This window comes from Lampris incognitus, chromosome 1 (genome assembly GCF_029633865.1).
Source record: "Lampris incognitus isolate fLamInc1 chromosome 1, fLamInc1.hap2, whole genome shotgun sequence".
NCBI lineage: Eukaryota > Metazoa > Chordata > Actinopteri > Lampriformes > Lampridae > Lampris > Lampris incognitus.
The window spans coordinates 136,201,032-136,215,421 of NC_079211.1; positions in this window are offsets into that span (position 1 = coordinate 136,201,032).

The following is a 14,390-nucleotide window of genomic DNA, read 5'->3' on the forward strand; positions in this document are numbered from 1 at the left end:
AGGTTAGACGGGTGAGGGGTTCTGCTACAGAGCTGTAGTTTCGGACGAACCTCCTGTAAAAGTTCGCGAACCCGAGGAAGCTCTGCAGTTCCTTACGTGACTTAGGATCCGGCCATTCCACCACCGCTTTGATCTTGCGAGGATCAGCTCGAGTCTTGCCTCCCTCCACGATAAAACCTAAGTAGTCCACTGACTCAGAATGGAACAGGCATTTCTCAGCCTTGACGAACAGCCGGTTACGAAGGAGGCGTTCGAGAACCTGCCGCACGTGCTGGACATGCTCTTCGAGGGACCTGGAGAAGATGAGGATGTCATCAAGGTAGACGACAACGAATTGGTCGAGCATGTCGCGAAGGATGTCATTCATGAGTGCCTGGAACACCGCCGGGGCGTTGGTGAGGCCGAACGGCATTACCAGGTACTCATAATGACCACGGGGAGTCTTAAAGGCTGTCTTCCACTCGTCCCCTTTCCGGATCCGAACGAGATGGTAGGCGTTCCGGAGATCCAGCTTAGTGAAGACAGTCGCCTGGGTCAGGGGTTCGAGGGTGGAGCTCATCAGAGGCAGGGGGTATTTATTCTTGATGGTGATGTCGTTGAGTTGGCGATAATCAATGCAGGGTCGGAGACCACCATCCTTCTTCTTAACGAAAAAGAAACCAGCTGCCACCTGGGAGGATGAGGGTCGGATGAGCCCTGCCGCCAACGATTCTGAAATGTAATCGTCCATAGCAGCCTTCTCGGGAATGGAAAGGCTGTAAAGACGACTGCTAGGGAGAGAGGCCCCAGGACGGAGGTTGATAGCACAATCATATGGCCGATGCGGAGGGAGAGACTGAGCCCGCGTCTTGCTGAAGACCTCCCCGAGATCATGATACTCGGGAGGAACAGAGGAAAGATCGGGAGGAGGGGCAATCGGAACAGTCTGGACTGCTGGACCAGGTGCGGCCTGAAGACACCGGGCGTGACAGGAGGAGCTCCACTCCAAAATGTTACCAGACGACCAAGCAATGTGTGGCTCATGCTGAGCCAACCAGGGACGCCCCAAGATCACAGGAACTAAGGGAGACTGGATGACGAAGAACTGAAGGCTCTCCACATGGTTTCCAGCAATAGTGAGAGACACGGGACAGGACTGTCGGGTAACACTGGCCAGGCGGCGCTCATCCAGAGCAAAGGCCTCTATTGGCCTCTCCAATTCCTCACATGGAATGTTAGCTTGAGCAGCAAACGTAGAGTCCAAGAAACACCCATCAGCTCCCGAATCGATGAGTGCGCCTACAGTGAGCCGCTGGTCTGCCCAAGCCAGGGTAACGCTCACAAGATGGTTAGCCGGAGCAGGATGGCGGGAACAGGAAAGACGGCTCACTAGGATCTCCCGGGGTCCCAGTGAGCCTAATCTTTTGGCCGCGTAGGACACTCGCTGATCCGGTGTCCCTTAAGACCGCAGTAAAGACAGAGACCTGCCTTGAACCGGGCCTCACGTTCAGCGGGAGTCAGTCGTGCACGCCCAAGCTGCATAGGTTCCTCCTCTGTCACTGTCTGGGAGGAGGAGAGGCTTGCCACAGGGGAAGTGGAGTGCGACGAAGAAGAGCCCCCTTCGGAAGCTCTGGATGGCTGAGAGGTAGAAACGGTTCCCCGTAGACCTCGCTCGCGCCTTCTCTCGCGGAGACGTCCATCGATGCGGATGGCAAGGCTGATAAGGTCGTCGAGAGAGGTAGGATCCTCCCGGGTGGCTAGCTGATCCTTGACGGTATCGCTGAGGCCCCTACGGAAGGTTACCCGAAGTGACTGGTCGTTCCAGCCACTCTCAGCCGCAGCCAGCCTGAACTCGACTGAGTAGTCAGTGACACTGCCACTGCCCTGCTGGATCCTGCTCAATCGGACACCCGGATCCTGACCGTACACTGGATGATGGAATACCTTCCGAAGCTCAGCCACAAAGTCATCGTAGGAAGAGCAGAAACTGGCCCCCATGGACCAGGAAGCAGTGGCCCACTGAGCAGCGCGGCCAGTCAGCAGGTTAGTCACGTAAGCAACTCTTGCAGCATCTGTGGTGAACCCCCTGGAATGGTGGGCGAAGACAAGCTCACACTGCATGATGAACGTGGCACAGGTCTCAAAGTTGCCATCAAAAGGCTTGGGATTGGAGATACTGGGCTCCCGGAAATCCGAAACATAAACGGTAGGATTGTCTAAGGCAACGGCTGCGGGCACTGCTGGAGGAGGGGCGGCCGGAACTGGTGGGACAGCTGGCTGGATGGTGATAGCCGCTGTGAGAGTTTGCAACTGCTTAAGAACCTCCTCTTGTTGGCTCGCGAGCGCCGCTTGCTGGGCCGAAAGAGAATCCACCGAAGCCTGGAGGGGTTGCACCTGAGCCCGGAGGCCCTGCATGGCAACAGCGGCCTCTTGTAGTTGCTGGCCGTGGGAGGCTGTAAGCTGAATCTGCTTATAGAGAGCAGCCTGGACAGGATTGGCGTCTGGGTTGTCTGGGTTCATAGTGAAGGCGAGTTCGTACTGTTAAGGTTTGTAGAACCAACCCAATAGCGACAACACAAGACAAAGTAAAGCACCAACCTGGCAGGACTCGTAGAGGAGAGCCGGCCGGGCCTGGACAGAAGGGGGAGGCGCTTCAGGCGGAACTTGAGGATAGCTTCTTAAAAATGGGAAAACGTAAACTGCCCCCTTAATCCGAAAAGGAAAAAACGTAAACTGCTCCTTTAAAGTCCGAAAGGGAAAAAAACACAAACTGCTCCTTTAAAGTCCGAAAGGGGAAAAAACACAAACTGCTCCTTTAGGTAGAAGTCCAACCGAGTAATAAGATCCACAGTGAGAGAGGAGAAATTAGAATATCAAAAACTTGATCTCAACTAGAAAATCACGATGGGAAAATCCAATGGGGAAAACACAAAGAGAGTTCTTCTCCGAACAAGCTCTCAAGGAGAACTGACACAAGGGAATAATCAAACAAGCAAAACACGGAGAATACTACAATCTGTACTCCACCGGGAGACACAGAAATGTCACAAAACTCGAGACGAAGAATTTACTCACGGGACTGTTCAGGACGAACTCGCGACGAGTTCTGGAAAGCAAACAAACTTATACTAGAGTGGTTAACGAGTAGGTAGGCTGCAGGTGTTTCAGACGCGCCCTTCCCCCGCTCTCATTGCTGGTTGCCAGGTTGGTCAACAGACCGAGCCCTAACATCAGAGTCTGCAAGGCATCGTATGGTATAGCTTAAAATCCCATGTCATGGTGTCACATTACCTAAATGTTTTGCTCTGCTCCTACACATTTTCAGAATTCAAATAAAGGGTTTGATGAGTCTTTGGACAGTGGGAGGAAACCGGAGCACCCGGAGGAAACCCATGCACGGTTGACTCCCACAGTCCAAAGACATACAGGTCAGGTGAATCAGCCACACTAAATTGTCTCTAAATGTGTGTGTGTGTGTGTGTGTGTGTGTGTGTGTGTGTGTGTGTGTGTGTGTTGGCCCTGTGATGGCATGGCGGCCTGTCCAAGGTGTCTCCCCGCCTGCCACCCAATGACTGCTGGGATAGGCTCCAGCATCCCCGCGACCCTGAGAGCAAGATAAGCGGTTTGGATAATGGATGGATGGTTTGATGAGTTTAATATTGCTCTGATCAGTAGAGGCAGACACAAACTATAGAATAAAGTAATGTAAAAGGGGTTTATTGTAGGAATAAAGGGGAATGAGGATGGCAGGCGAGACAGAAAGTAGAGAGGCGATGGTGGATGACAGAGCTGGACTGAGCTGAATGGTGGATGACAAAGCTAGCTGAGCAGGACAGATGGATGAGGAGGTGAGCGTGGCTGGCAGAGGATAAGTGAGCAGGCGAGGCAGGGGGACTAGAAAGTAGTGATCCTGGAAACACAAGGAGACAAGGTAAATACAGGTAATGCAAACAACATCAAATCAAATCAAATCAAAGCAATTTTAGTTGTATAGCCCAATATCACAAATTACAATTTTGCCTCAGTGGGCTTAACAGCAACACAACATCCTTAGACCCTCTTATCGGATAAGGAACAACTCCCTAAAAAAAACGCCTTAACAGGGAGAAAAAATAGGAAGAAACCTCAGGGGGAGCAATAGAGGAGGGCTCTCTCTCCCAAGATGGATAACGTGCAATGGATGTTGTGTTTACACAATTTACACAATACACCATTGAAAGAGGATGAACAGAATTATAATGGACTTATAAAATTTAAGAAGAATATGATGCGAAGGATGCCAAGCAGGGTCCATACGCCATCAGAACAGTCCAGGACCCAAGCCATGCGACCAGCATCATCATGTAAAAAAAATTTTTTTTTTAAATTATATGGACTTATAAAAAGAAAATGTGATGAGGGGAATGGCAGGCAGCATCCAAGTGGCAACCAACATCACCATGGAGACCTGGGAGGAGAACCAACTGCACATGCACACAAGGGAGACTCACATGACACCATTCACACACAGAAAAAGAGTAAGGAGAAGACATCATTCAGAAAGAGAGAAAAGACGTGAGAGAAGAGAACAGTTTGCAATAGTCATTAGTCATAATCAATTAAGTCATCAATTAGTCATAATCTATATGCTATAATTTCATCGGCAGAACAATGGTTGGCAAATTTATTGAGACAGAAAACTGACCCGGCATGCAGTACAGGTTGTGAAGCACTCAACTTAAAGGCAAATAATTGTAGGCTAAGGCAAAAAGATGAGTTTTAAGTTTGGATTTAAAGGACTCAACAGACTCTGATTGTCTGATGGCAGCAGGCAGGATATTCCACAAAAACGGAACCTGATAGGAAAAGGCCCTGCCACCAGCTGACTTCTTTTTAACTTTGGGTACACACAGGAGCCCTGTATTTTGAGAGTGAAGCGCTCGAGACAGAATATACGGTTTTAGGAGATCAGACAGGTAAGATGGAGCAAGTCCATTTAGGATTTTATAAGTCAGCAGAAGCACCTTGTATTCTGATCTAACATGGATAGGAAGCCAGTGAAGGGAGGCAAGAATTGGTGTAATATGGTCAAATTTCCTAGATTTAGTTAGGATTCTAGCAGCAGCATTCTGAACCATCTGAAGGCTTCTAGTACTAGAATGTGGCAGACCTGAAAACAGAACATTACAGTAATCAAGTCTGGATGAAACAAATGCATGTATTAGAGTCTCTGCGTCAGCTATGTACAGAAAAGACCAAATTTTAGCTATGTTACGTAAGTGAAAAAAGGCAGTCTTGGTGATTTCTTTAATGTGCTTATCAAAGGAAAGGCTGGGATCAAACGTGACACCAAGATTTTTGGCTGCCACACTTTGTGAAACCACAGAGTTGTCGATTGCTATTGTTACTTGATCAAATTGGTGTCTGTGTCTAGTAGGGCCAATGACCAGCATCTCGGTTTTATCTGAATTTAAAAGCAGAAAGTTAAGTGACATCCGGTTTTTCACAGTAGCCAAGCAGGCCTCTAAGTTAATCATTTGAGTATGATCATCAGCCCTTATAGGCACATACAGCTGAGTATCATCAGCACAGCAATGGAAATGTATTCCATAACTGCATATAATTTGGCCAAGAGGTGAAATGTAAAGAGAGAAAAGTAGAGCACCAAGAACTGAGCCCTGAGGCACACCATATTTAACGTCAGAGAATTTTGATATAATATTACTATAGCAGACACAATGTGTTCTTCCAGATAAGTAGGACTTAAGCCAAGAGAGAGCAAAGCCAGAGACACCAAAATTACAATTTAATCTATCTAATAGTATGCAGTGATCAATGGTGTCAAAGGCTGCACTGAGGTCCAGAAGTAGAAGCAGAGAAGTAGAATCAGAGTCCATAGCTAGTAAAAGATCGTTCACCACTCTGGTCAGAGCAGTTTCAGTGGAGTGACAAGGCCTGAAAGCCGATTGAAAAGGTTCATATTGTTGGTTTTCTTTTATATGGGTCGAACGTTGTTGATGCACAACTCTCTCTAGTACTTTAGAAAAGAATGGACAATTAGAGACTGGTTGATAGTTATTGAGACCCTTGATCGAGGTGTGTTTTTTTAAGTAGAGGTTTAACCACAGCTTTCTTATAACTGCTGGGAACAATGCCAGTAGTAAAGTGATAAATTAACAATGTCTAGCATTGTAGGTCCCAGAAAAGGCCAGAGGTCTTTAAAACGTTTTGCTGGTAAGGGATAAAGAAGGAAAGCAGTTTGTTTAGAAGCTGACACGAACTTAGTCAAAGTATCAAGAGAGATAGTCTCAAAACCTGTAATAACTGGGACTGTCAGTGATTCATTGTATAGATATGAATTTGGTAAGACGGGAATAACTCTGAATATACAGTTGCAGAGCAGCCGAGAAGGAGAGACTACCACAGTGGTTGAAACAACGACCAGGCGATGAGTGGTGGGGAACCGGAGTAGACCTACTGTTGAGTTGATGAGTTGATGGAAGGCAGGTGTGCAGGCTGGGCGGGTAAGGTGAATGAACAGCCAATCAGGAGGGAGCAGGGGAGTGCCAGGGAAGGAAGCCACGCCCACACCACACACATACAGGGAGAGAGTGAGAGAGAGACGGGAAGACAGGAGAAACCGGGGGAAAAAGTGCAACCCCCCCCCCCCCAAAAAAAACCAAAAAAAACCCCAAAAAACAGTTAAGGCAGAAACGTACAGTACATTTTATTTTTTATTTACATTGTTTGAAGTTTTATCTTATTCTATAGCTCTTTTTAACATCTTTATGCCTTTATGTAAAGCACTTTAAATTGTCTTTGTGTAAGAAATGTGCTATATATATATATATATATATATATATATATATATACATACATACACACACACGCACGCACGCACGCACGCATGCACACACGCACACACACACACACACACACACACACACACACATATATATTTATATATATAAACTTGCCTTACCTCATATAAAAACCTACCGACAGGTTGGGAACTCTGGAGAGCATCAACTTATATAATTAAACTTTCAAGTTATTCTCATCAAGTTTTATGTATAATGAACTACTGTAAGTGGCTGATACAACTTGTCTGCCCTGGCTTTGTGCAAGAAGCTAAGGGGTGCCTCTCTCAGGGCTTGAAATCTTACTCTGCTCTTGACATGAAGCTCATGCATCTTTTATAGCACTGTCTTGCAAAGTTTTTGAGATGAGGTCCAAGTCACTGTCTTGACCAACAACGACCTCATCTCTCTTTTTCCATTCTTCACGTCTGACCGTAGCTTCTTCGCCATCAATTTCTGTTCTCAAGTGCAAGAGCCACATTTTGTTTTTGCTGTATTTTTGTGTCTCTCTCTCTCTCTCTCTCTCTCTCTCTCTCTCTCTCTCTCTCTCTCTCTCTCTCTCTCTCTGTTTTCCGCCCTCTTTATTGCCTTAGAAACTTTTGACCGTTACTCGGCATTGTGATCGTTTTAAGGCAATGCACATCCTTTTGCATAATGAGATTTACGAAACAATGGACATGGAAATTCTTTTCATGCAAACACAGAGCTCAATTTGAAATAAGTCTCTATAATTTCAGATATAACTTTAACGAAACAAAAAAAAATCAATATGCTGTCTTAAAGAAAAAAGGCTTAAGATACCCAGCTTTTAATAGTGATGTAAGGCTATGCAATCATACTGGCATATTAATGTATCACTGAATGCAACCATGCAAAATCATGCAAGAAATAAAGTGTTAGTATCAGCAGATAAGAAATATATGCAAGGCACTAACTTAAGATATAGATCTTTTTTTCTGGGGGGGGGGTTCAAAGGCAAGGAAACATTAAGTCTTTGCATCATTATGTTGAGTAGCTCCTTTATCAGTGGCATATGAATACTTTAATCAAAACCTGTTATCATTTATATTGTGTTTTTAACAGAAAATTAGGACAGCCAAGTAACTCCATCACAAAGTCAAGGTAACCCTAATTCAACACTACAGTTTTTGTTCATGAGAAAGTAAAATCGGTTGATTTAATTGCTATATTCTGTTATGAAGTACTTTTGAAAACACTCTAAAAAGCCAGTGCCTCTGTTAGCACACAAAACCTATACAGTACAGTAAAATAGAAAACAAATAAACATCTCAGAGACTGTGGAAAGCTCCAGGATAAAAACGAACCACCTGACTGATAGGGACACAGCAGTGTTGTGCCAGACTACTTTAAAGAAATACAAAACAGAGCTCAGTGGCAACCAACACAGTGACTGAACTGGAGTCACAGCTCAGAGAACAGCCTGAGCTTGTTATACCATAGAGGATACAACATTAAGTAAATATAATTGCATTAAATGCTCACATCACATAACAGAGTCAGTCAGCTTCCATGGCAGTAACCATTCACTTTAATATATCAACCTGCATACACTGTTAATGCATAAAGAGTCGATCTCAAATTGCTAACAGCATGGTCTGTAAGGGCTGTATTTCCCATGTACAACTCATTTCCTGTACGTGGCAGCATAATGCTTTATCTTGGGGACAAGAAAGGGAAAGTAAATAGTCTAAATTTGACTAATTCGGTACATGCATGCATATGGAGCTGTATTAGGGACATGGTGAGAGAGAAAAAATACAGGGCAGTTTTGCGTTCCCTTGCAATACTCAAAATTGCCCCCTAATTGTTTCCCGCACCGTGTCACTAATACGGCTCCATACATGCACCCCCATAGAACAGCTGTGAAAATAACATATATGATCACTTGATGCTGTGTCCAGAAACTATCCAAGATGCCTCTGGCCTGACCTTATGAGACCCATTAGTAATCTGCTGTCATGTTCCTTGTTTTCTTTTATTTTACTTGTTTTGTTTTACTGAAGTTAGTATTTCTTTATTCGTTAGTCACAGAAAAATAAACTCGTCACCACTTAATTAAGTCATATAGCTTCAACAAACTTCTGGTGCTGAATGCATATGTCAAAGCAGGTACTAGAGTTGGCCTTGATAATAAATGACAAGCATTTGTTTGGTGGTCTCAGAAGCTTTTTTTGTAGTAATTTCTGCCCCACTTGAATGTTCTAGCAGTACCATAACTGAATCTGAAAGAGCATTTGCATCAGTTTTATTAGAGAGGTGAATGGTGCACACAAGATTGGCCCAGTTCTGCCAAAGAGTCCCCAAAGACTAAACAAAAGAGATAACAGGAGCAATAGCACAGGGTATTTGAATCCCATTTGCCCTCAATACTGTATGTGACAAAGTATATGTTAACAGTGATGTGTGTGTGTGTGTGTGTATACGTATATATATATATATATATATAGATATATAGATATATATAGATAGTCTACATATTAAATTTTCTTGCTGAGGTATGATCAAATTTCTCATCACTGTTTTCCCGAATTGTACAGTAAAACAAAAACAGTAAAACAAAAACAATAAAAAAAATTGTTGTGATGATGTTTAAATGAGAAATATTGTGATTACTTCATGGTTGGAATCATTTTTATTAAGCATAGACAGTGAATGTTAAAATTACGCTAAACATTTTACAAATGGTGATACTGTCATCATCGAGGGGTCACTTGGGGTAGAGTTTGACTGTCCTCTTTCTAGGTCTTTGTGGGTCTTCAGGTAGGCATTGTTGTGTCTGGTTGGGTAGTGCTATGCCCAAGTCTGACTTGCATGGTTGAGCACTAGCAGTTTCTGTGCCTTTGAGAGGGGCGGGGAGCAGTGTGATGTATGGCAAGGTGAAAGTGTCGTGAGTTTCTTTCTGATGGCATCCTGAACTTTTCTTAGACTAGGTGGTTTTGCCGTGTCCTCCTCTTTGAGTTGTTGAGGAAGTTGTTGGAGGCATCCATCTCAGGGCTAGAATCCCAGTTTAAAAGGTCCTGGCAGTACTCTTTCCAACTGTCTTTGATTGACTCATATGTTAGCAGTGAGTGCCCATCTTTGGAGTGAGGCGGGGTTAGACAGTGGTGGCATGGACCACATATTGCTTTAGTAGCATCAAAGAAGCATCTGTTATCCCCAGCATTTGCAACTTGCTGGATCTCAAGGGCCTTCTTCGTCCACCACTGGTTCTTCAGTACCCTGACCCGGCTTTGGACGGCTGACTTTGTTCTTGCATGAGCAGCTTGTTTATTTTGGTAGTTGATGTCATTCTGCCAGGTGGTGTCATTCTGCCAGGCTTGCCTCTTGATGTCAACTAACTGTTGGATTTCCAGGTCATTCTCGTCAAACCAATCTTAGTGGTTGTTCATCTTATGTCCAAGAGTGGTTTTACAGATGCCAGTGATTGCAGTCCTGAGCATATCCCAGTGGCTTTCAATATCATCTGGCTACTGCTTGGGCATTGATATACTGAGCATGGCCTGGAACTGTTGACGAGAGGAGGTATCAGTAAGTCTTTTGAGGTTGAGCTTACGGTGGCTCTGCTTTATGCACCCTTCATTTCTGGTAAAGTTGGATGGACAGGGTGGAGCAGATAAGGTTGTGGTCAGTCCAGCAATCATCTGCACTAATCATCACTCTAGTAACTACTATCTCGCATTGTTCTCTTTGACGAATGATAATGTAATCAATGAGGTGCCTAATGTTAGAATGAGGGTGCCTCCAGGTTGTTTTAAATTTGTGCTTCTGGGGAAAGCGTGTGTTGGTGATGATTAGGCTCTGTTCTGAGCATGTTAACAGCAGGATGCCATTGGAGTTTGTGTTTACAACTCCTTCCTTGCCAATTATGCCCCCCAAAAGTTGTAATTTCATCCCACTCTGGCATTGAAATCTCCAAGCAGAATTAGCTTATCCTCCTTGGAGACTTTGATGAGGACATTGTCCAGGTTGGCATAGAAGGTCTCCTTTACTTCATCTTGTTAATCAAGTGTTGGAATGTATGCACTGATGACAGTGATGCTCTGGTTGTTTACAAACACCAGTTGTATTGTCATCAGGCGTTCATTGATGCCCAGAGGAAGCTCAGCAAGGTGGCAAATGAGGCTGTTTTTTAATGGCGAAGCCCACACTGTGGCTCCTTCGCTCATCAGCTACTTTTCCTTTTCAGAAAAATGGCCAGACGGGTTTCAGAGAGTGCAACAATATCAATCTGGAATCTTCTCAGCTCTCGGGCTATTATAGCTGTACACCATTCAGGTCGGTTGCTAGATTAATTGTCCACGAGGGTTCATATGTTCCAGGTTCCAACATTTGCAAGTTTCTGTTTCTGACCGCATGGTGGTGATCCCTCTGGTTGTAGTGGTCCAGTTTATGGCACCTTTTCTAGCCCCCTCCCCAACTAGGATGAGCATAGCGGATCCTAACTAAGGCTGCTCAGTTGTGGGTGCAGGAGCTGAGAAGCCCCTCTTCCTCAGTCCCAGGGCATAGTGACTAATCATACACCCACTGCCTGTGTGCCAGGCTTTGGCTAGGGGCTGCCAGACTTCACTGTCTTGCCACCGTCACCTCTTCCTGATCACTACAGGGATTTGAACCTGGATGTTTATGGGTTGATCCTTGCAGGAGGATGCCTGTGTGTGACAGCGTTTTACGTGGAGAGGCTGATACACCTGAAGCCACCACACAGTCCTTGGCAGGGGGTGGCCAGAGTCCAATGGCATGGAGAACCAAGACAATTGGGGACTGCCCTCTGTTGCAGCCTTCATCTGCCTTCACTGGCATTGTGACCTGAAGATATCTTTCGCCAGTTCCGCCATTGAGGTCTTTGTTGGTTTGTGCCTTGTCTGGAACCTCCCCCTTGACTTATCCATCTGGGTGACCCTACCAGGAGCCAAGCTCCGGACGGCATAGCTCTTTGGGATCATTAGTACACTCAAGCTTCTCCACTACGGCAAGGTGGCAATCCAAGAGAACACACACACACACACACACACACACACACACACACACACACACACACACACACACACACACACACACACACACACACACACACACACACACACACACACACAGTAATACTAATAAGATTGTGTTTTATCGAATACATGTCAGCATCTGTTTCTATGTCTCTGTCTTATCAGATGCATGTTGTCAGGTTTCATTCATAAGTTTCCTTTATTCACTAGTGGTGATTGTTTCCCCTCTTGAAGAAGTGATTTTGATTGATTGATTAGCTGATAAAACATGCAGAAGAGGTGGATCAGTGGCAGCTATAAATATATATCAAAAACCCTGTGCTGTTGTCATCCCACAGATCATCCAGATGACAGGATTATCATAAGTGGTACTTGATCATTAATACACATTGCCTTTGCAACCTTGAACAAGGAGAACCTGAACTCCACTGCAGATTGGCTCTGTGTAGAACACATCAGCATGTAAATTCCCTTTATTGCATGCCAAGCCTGTCAACAGCTCAGGTTTACGATAAATAAAAAGAGTGATTCATATAAAAGTGACTGAAAAAAGCAAATGAGTTGAATAAACCATCTTGATTTGAAAAAGATTTCTCCCAATTTGACGATCAGATTCTACATCTGCTCTTACCAAAGAGCTAGCTTGTTTATGACAGAGTGACCTAAAACATATTATAAGAGACAGAGCTAGATTGATTGAGCAGATTTTGGTGGCATTTGGAGTCGAACACATCAAGTCATATCCTGTTGTGAGTGCACACCAATTTGTCCCTGAATACACATTTTCCAAAAGTAGCTATTCCATCCCTAAAATTCTCTCTAGTTGATGCATTGACGCTATCATCAGCGGAGGAAATCACATTATGTATAACAGCTGTTGTATGTGTGAGGCAGGAATCTGCCAATTTTAGTTGAGTAGCAAATCTTGTTAAGCTAGCTACCCTGACCAAGTCTGCAGTATCCCTGAGTCACAAAAAATTAAACTCCTATATTCGATACTCTATAAAAATACATACATCTACACGCCCACAGAGAGAGGAGGAAATTCACACAAAGAACCTGACAGCATTCAAAACTGGATTAACGCAGAAACCCAAAATTCAAACAATTTGCATAATGTTATTCATCACTTTGCATCAGGACCGCTGTACTTGAAAAGAACACTAAATGACAAGATGCTGTTTGGGTGGCATTGCAGTAAACATATATGTATTGAATTTGCAGGGCATGCATGATGCATCCTGACCAGCAGTGGAATGACAACAGAATTTCATATGCTATGCGAAGACAGTGAGGTGAATCAACAAATATTCACTCTGTGTGATAATTCAACCCCAAAATGTCCGTGTACTTCACTGGTGGCTTATGCAATTTCCGAGGTAGCCATATATCTTTTTATATCAAGAACATGTTTAAAAATGTATGTGAAAATACACATCTGGTGTACTAGATGTGTGTTTTGTTGTGTGGCATCTAAAAAAAACTTTTTATCCCTTCAAAAAAGAGCAGAGGTGATTTTGGAAAAAAGAGAAAATAGAAATACTTAAATATTGTGCACCGTGAAAAGGTTTGATAGCAAACATAATGAGGAGTGAAATGGCCAAGGTCTGACTGACTGATTTTGCCTTTTAGTAACTGCGTTATGAGATAAATACGATAAATACAGCACAAGGAACATTAGTCACTCTGCTCTTAAAATGTAAGTATTAATGACGCCAAGTCTGCAATGCATCACAAGGATAATCTTTGCTTTGGAGGAATGACAATGTCTTAACTGCGGCAAACTTAAGTTACTGAAATGGATGTTCCCCTCAGTTAAGTAAAAGTGTTCCACATGGCAGAAGGCTGCTTCACCACATATTTTTCTTTCCTCCTCTTTGCTTTTCTTTCCCAGTCTTGGCTGTTTGAGCTGCTAAGATAGCAGCAGAGTGTGGTCGCAGCCCTGTCATGTCTGCTCGCTAGACACAATGTAGCATTTCACTGCATAGGTGTGGACGCGCTCCATGTCAGCACAACACCTCTGATCTACTAAATGGTCCTGGACTGCACATATTATAGAAAAGCAGGACAGATGATTACATTCTTCTTAAGGGGATTTTTTGTATCTCAGCTAATCTTGAATTTTATTTTATTACATTTTTTTCTTAATTTTCCAGATTTATCTATTCATTATCTTTAACCGCTTATCCTGCTCTCAGGGTCAAGGGGATGCTGGAGCCTATTCCAGCAGTCATTGGGCGGCAGGCGAGGAGACACCCTGGACAGGCCGCCAGGCCATCACAGGGCTGGCTGGCTGACACACACACACACACACACACACACACACACACACACACACACACACACACACACACACACACACACACACATTCCTAGGGACAATTTAGTACGGCCAATTCACCTAACTTAAATGTCTTTGGACTGTGGGAGGAAACCGGAGCCCCCGGAGGAAACCCACACAGATACGGGGAGAACATGCAAACTCCACACAGACGATGACCCGGGATGACCCACCAAGGTTGGCCTACCTCAGGGCTCGAACCCAGGACCTTCT